This window comes from Magnolia sinica, chromosome 12, assembly GCF_029962835.1.
Source record: "Magnolia sinica isolate HGM2019 chromosome 12, MsV1, whole genome shotgun sequence".
NCBI lineage: Eukaryota > Viridiplantae > Streptophyta > Magnoliopsida > Magnoliales > Magnoliaceae > Magnolia > Magnolia sinica.
Window position 1 is genome coordinate 51,139,856 of NC_080584.1, and position 6,000 is coordinate 51,145,855.

The 6,000-nt window shown below is 40.5% G+C and overlaps 1 non-coding gene across 1 annotated transcript; it reads right to left on the reverse strand.

Moving 5' to 3' along the window:
* Positions 1 to 1,553: 1,553 nt before the first annotated feature.
* Positions 1,554 to 1,660, reverse strand: LOC131222215 (small nucleolar RNA R71). The gene has a single exon (XR_009159922.1). It is a non-coding gene; the product is annotated as a small nucleolar RNA R71 (small nucleolar RNA).
* Between the last annotated feature and the right edge of the window lie 4,340 nt (positions 1,661 to 6,000).

Below are 6,000 nucleotides of genomic sequence, written 5' to 3' on the forward strand. Positions count from 1 at the left end.
TGATTTCCATGATTTTTGAAGCAGGCATAAGATCTCCCTGATCTCTACAAGTGGATCCTTTGAATCCCTAGTTTCCTTCCTCTGAATTCCTTAAGTTTTAGATAATTATTCCACAATTATTTCTTAAATTCTATTTGATTTAGATTGCATCTTAGGCTAGTTCTATTTCTACCTAGTTTCAGGAAACGTACAAGTTTCAGTCCCTGTGGATTCGACCTCGGTCTTACCGAGTTATTACTACATCACAACCTTATACTTGGGGAGTGAATAAGTTTTTGGCGCCGTTGCCGGGGACTGACGGTTGCGATTTTCTGAAATTAATTAGGTTCAGAATTAATTTAAGATTAGAATTTGACTAACTTTAGTTGTAGACTTTTATTTGATTTCTAGAACTAACTTGTTGTCCTGTTTTATAGGATCCTGACATAAGTTTCTAAATTGGTAATTCCTTCCTAATCTCTCTACTTTTTCTACTTTTTAGAATTAGGGTTTAAATTTTTAATTTTAGTATTTTTCTATTTTTAGGTAGTTTATTTTTAAAAACTTTCCTCTTTTGTTACTTTCTAATTTTAACTCTTTTAGAATCTAATTTTGTTTTCCTAATTTATTTTTAGAATTTTTGTTTAGAAACTAACCTTCCTATGTTGTAGGCCTTTAAGATAGAAATCTCTAATTCAGTAAGCTCTTCCTCTACTTTCTATTCTTCAGTTTTCTTTTAGTAATTTACCTTCTAGTTTAGGACTTTCCTAATTTATTTTAGAAATATCCACTTTCTTTTAGGAATTCCTTCTTTTAGAAATCAGTTTACTGCTATTTTTCTTTTAAAGGATTGTTCTTCTTTTTTTTAGAATCTAACTTATTTTTATTTTATTTTGCAGGTTTTTAACTTAGGACTCCAATTTGGTAATTTCTTTCCAACTCTCTCTTTCTTCCTAGATTTTCTTTTCCCTTCTTAGGATTAGGCTTTGAATTTAGTTGAGGGCTTTGAGTGTTTCATGCCCAAGTGGGCCCGTGACAACACTCGACGTCTCTTGACTGAAGGAGGATTGGTTGAGGGGTTGACTATCCATCGCAGGACTAGACACCGCTCGAAATCCCCTGAGTTAACTGAAATTATGGCTGAAGACCAACCTCCTCTACTTCCACCTAGGGTGGAGGATACCCAAGATGAAAATGAGGTGCATCAGACACCCCCGCCTCGTACTTTACGAGATTATCTACAACCGGCGGGAGTGAGTACGCCCTCATGCATGATTTTTCCTGAAAACACAGGACAAATGGACATCAAGCCAGGAGTTATCCAACTCCTTCCCAAATTCCATGGACTTGAATCAGAGAGTCCATATTTACATTTGAAAGAGTTCGATGAGATTATAGCTACATTATGTTTTCCTAATGTATCTGAGGATACAATTAGGCTGAAACTCCTTCCTTTTTCCTTAAAAGAGAAAGCTAAGACGTGGTTACATTCACTGCGTCCTATATCCATTGGCACATGGAACGACATGCAGAGGGAATTCATAAAAAAATTCTTCCCACATCATAAAACAATTACCCTCAGAAAAGCAATCATGAACTTTGCCCAAAAGGAAGATGAAACATTCTTCCAATGTTGGGAAAGGTTCAAAGATTTGGTCAGTTCATGCCCACAACATGGATTTGAAACGTGGCGCATTACAAATTTTTTCTACGATGGACTGACATCTTCCATGCGCCAAATGATCGAGACAATGTGTAATGGAGAGTTCATTAATAAAGATGTCGACGAGGTATGGGACTACCTCGACAGTTTGGCTGAAAAAACACAATCTTGGGACTATTACCCAAAATCAAACACCACGTCTAGGCCGACTCAATTAAAGGAGAAAGGTGGATTATATCTCTTGAAAGAAGAGGATGATCTTAAGTGTAAAGTGACTACGCTCATAAGGAAAGTTGAGGCCATAGAAGGAAAGAAGGATAAGGTTAATGAAATTGTTTGCGGCATCTGTGATTGCAACATTCATACAACTGAAAATTGTCCTACAATACCCGCCTTTCGAGGAGTGTTGAATGAATAAGCTAATGCCGTAAACAACTATCAAAGACCTTTTACTGGACCTAACTCCAATACATACAATCCTGGCTGGAAAAATCATCCAAACTTTAGTTGGAGGAATGGACAAACGGCTACTCCTCCAGGTTTCTTCAATCAAAATCCAAATCAAGTGAAACCTCAAGAGGAACCGGTTCAAAATTCCATACAAGAGCTGGCTCAGGCAATGCGGGGAATTACAGATTTTATGCAAAAGATACATTCTCGTATGACGGTTATAGAAAAGGGGATGCTTCCTGCACAACCTCTCCCCAATCCTAAACTGCAGTATGAGATTAATGATCCCAGCTCTTCAAATCAGATGGGGCACGCTAAATCCATCACCACTCTTAGGAGTGGAAAGATCATTGATAAAACTCTTCCGGTTATTCCCGAAAAGCCTCAAGAACCAGAAGAGGACAACAATGTTGGATCCAGTGATGCCCCACAAAAATTAGAACCGGAACTTCTAGAGAAGCCAGTTGCTCCGTTCCCCCAACAGTTGGTTTCACCAAAACCTCTCTCTAACTCTCAGGATATTCTAGAGGTGTTGAAACAAGTGAAAGTCAACATTCCTCTACTTGATGTCGTGAAACAGATTCCTTTATATGCCAAATTTCTGAAAGACTTATGCAAGACCAAAAGACGGCAAAGTATTCAAAAGAAAATTTTCTTGACTGAGAAAGTGAGTGCTATCCTAAAGCAAGACGTGCCACAGAAATTCAAAGATCCCGAAAGCCCAACCATATTATGTGTAATCGGGAACCATCGAATTGATCACGCACTTCTTGACTTAGAAGCGAGCGACAATCTGATTCCCTACTCGGTATACAAACAGTTAGGTTTGGGTGAATTAAAATCCACCCGAACCACACTACAACTTGCTGATCGCTCTGTTGGTGTACTAAGAGGGATAATCGAGGATGTGTTGGTCCAAGTTGATAGATTTTACTACCCTGTAGATTTTATCATCCTGAATACTGAACCCATCAATAACATAAGCACTCAGATCCCCGTCATTCTTGGCCGCCCATTCCTTGCAACTTCAAATGCAATTATCAATTGCAGGAATGGTGTCATGACTAGGTCTTTTGGAAATATGACATTAGAGTCAAAATCTTTTTCAATAACGGCAGAAACTTAGAGGAGGATGACGATTTCCACGATATTAACATGATTGACTCTTTAGTGGGAGATACGACACCTCTGACCTTATCCTCTAACTCTCTAGAGACGTGCCTAGCCCACTCCCATGATTTTGATGATGATATGATTAGGGAGACGTGCGCCTTACTTGATACTGCACCGGTACTTGAAGTTAACCGGTGGAGGCCACAATTTGAAGAATTGCCACAAACTGATGTAGTGCCTCTACCGTCTAATCTCAAGCCACCGAAGCTTGACCTAAAACCTTTGCCCTCTGATTTGAAATATGCCTATTTAGGTCAAGATGAGACATACCCGGTGGTGATCTCTGCCCACCTGGAGAAAGAACAAGGGAGTATGCTTATTTCTACTCTCATTGAGCATAAAGGAGCCCTGGGATGGATGATAGCGGACCTCAAGGGAATTGATCCCTCGATTTGTACTCACCGTATATATCTTGAGGATAATGCAAAAACCGTCCGGCAACCACAACGTAGACTAAATCCAAATATGAAGGAAATGGTTAAGGCCGAGGTTCTTAAACTATTGGACGTGGGTATCATATACCCTATATCTGATAGTCAATGGGTGAGTCCAACTCAAGTGGTCCCTAAGAAGTCCGGAATCACCATCGTAGCCAATGCTAATAATGAACTCGTGTCAACTAGAGTCACTACTAGTTGGAGAATGTGCATTGACTACAGAAAGTTGAATACCGTCACGAGGAAAGACCACTTTCCTTTATCATTCATTGATCAGATCCTGGAAAGGTTAGCTGGTCATTCCTATTAAAGTTTTCTTGACGGGTATTCGGGCTACAATCAGATAGAGATAGCCTCTGAAGACCAGGAAAAGACCACATTTACATGTCCCTACGGCACCTTTGCCTACCGAAGGATGCCATTCGGACTATGTAATGCCCCTGCCACCTTTTAGCGATGTATGCTTAGTATCTTTTCTGATATGGTGGGGCAATATCTAGAGGTCTTCATGGACGATTTCTCTGTTTACGGTCCATCTTTCAGCAAGTGCTTGGAAAGTCTTAAATGTGTGCTGAAAAGATGTGAAGAAAAGAACTTGGTACTTAATTGGGAGAAGTGCCATTTCATGGTTCAGAAGGGAATTGTCCTTGGACATATCATCTCGTCCAAGGGAATCGAGGTAGATAAGGCAAAAATCGATCTTATCTTTAACCTACCTCCACCCAAGAACATCAGAGATGTGCGATCCTTCTTAGGACACGCAGGATTTTACAGGCGATTCATAAAGGACTTTAGTCTCCTCTCTCGTCCTTTATGTACTCTTCTTCAAAAGGATGCTCCGTATGAGTGGACTGAGCAATGCCCGGAAGCTTTCACCAAGCTTAAGGGCACGTTAACTACTGCACCTATCATGCAGCTACCCGACTGGAGCCTTCCTTTTGAGCTTATGTGCGACGCTTCTGATTATGCTCTTGGGGCGGTTCTAGGCCAGAGAAAAGATAAGAGGCCCTACGTCATTCATTACGCAAGTAGAACTTTAAATTCTGCCCAAGTGAACTACTCGACTACGGAAAAGGAACTCCTAGCCGTAGTGTTCGCTTTGGATAAATTTAGGTCCTACTTGATCGGATCCAAGATCATTATCTACACAGATCATGCGGCACTTAAGTATCTTCTTTCTAAGAATGATTCTAAGCCCCGCCTGATACGATGGATCCTTCTACTCCAAGAATTTGATTTGAAAATTAAAGATAAAAAGGGAGTAGAAAACGTAGTGGCCGATCATCTGTCTCGCCTTAATACCTCTGATTCCCTTGAGACGACTCATATCAACGACATGTTCCCTGATGAACAACTGTTCAGAGTCTCCCATTCACCTTGGTTTGCTGATATTGCTAATTATCTTGCTACAGGTGTCATATCAACACAGTGGACTGCGCAAGATAAGAAGAAATTCTTCACTGAGGTGCGCAATTTTTTCTGGGATGATCCTTATTTATTTAAATATTGCCCAGACCAAATCCTAAGGAGATGTGTACCAGACGATGAGCATCAGAGCGTCATCTCCTTCTGTCATTCACAGGCCTGTGGTGGTCACTTTTCTGCTAAAAAGACCACGGCCAAGATTCTGCAGTGTGGCTTTTACTGGCCCACTATGTTTAGGGACACTCTTGAGTTTTGCAAAGCTTGTGAGCGCTGTCAGAAATTGGGAGCATTGTCCCATCGAAATATGATGCCATTGAATCCCATCTTTATCATTGAAGCATTTGATTGCTGGGGCATCGATTTCATGGGACCATTCCCCCAATTGTTTGAAAATCTGTACATTTTGCTCGTCGTGGATTATGTCACTAAATGGGTCGAAGCGATTCCATGTCGAACTAATGACCATCGCATGGTCATTAAATTTCTAAAAAAAAACATCCTTTCTCAATTCGGAACGCCTCGAGCCATCATTAGTGATGGGGGCTCACACTTTTGTAATAAACCATTTGAGAGCTTAATGAAGAAATACGGTATCTCTCATAAGGTGAGCACCCCGTACCACCCATAGACAAGTGGGCAAGCCGAGATTTCTAATAGGGAAATTAAACACATTTTAGAGAAAACGGTTAACCCTGATCGTAAGGATTGGTCAATCCGATTGACCGATGCCTTATGGGCATACCGTACTGCCTTTAAAACCCCTATTAGAATGTCTCCCTTTAGACTTGTCTATGGGAAAGCTTGTCACTTGCCTGTGGAGCTGGAACATAAAGCGTATTGGGCGATCAAAAATCTTAATTTCAATCTGGACAA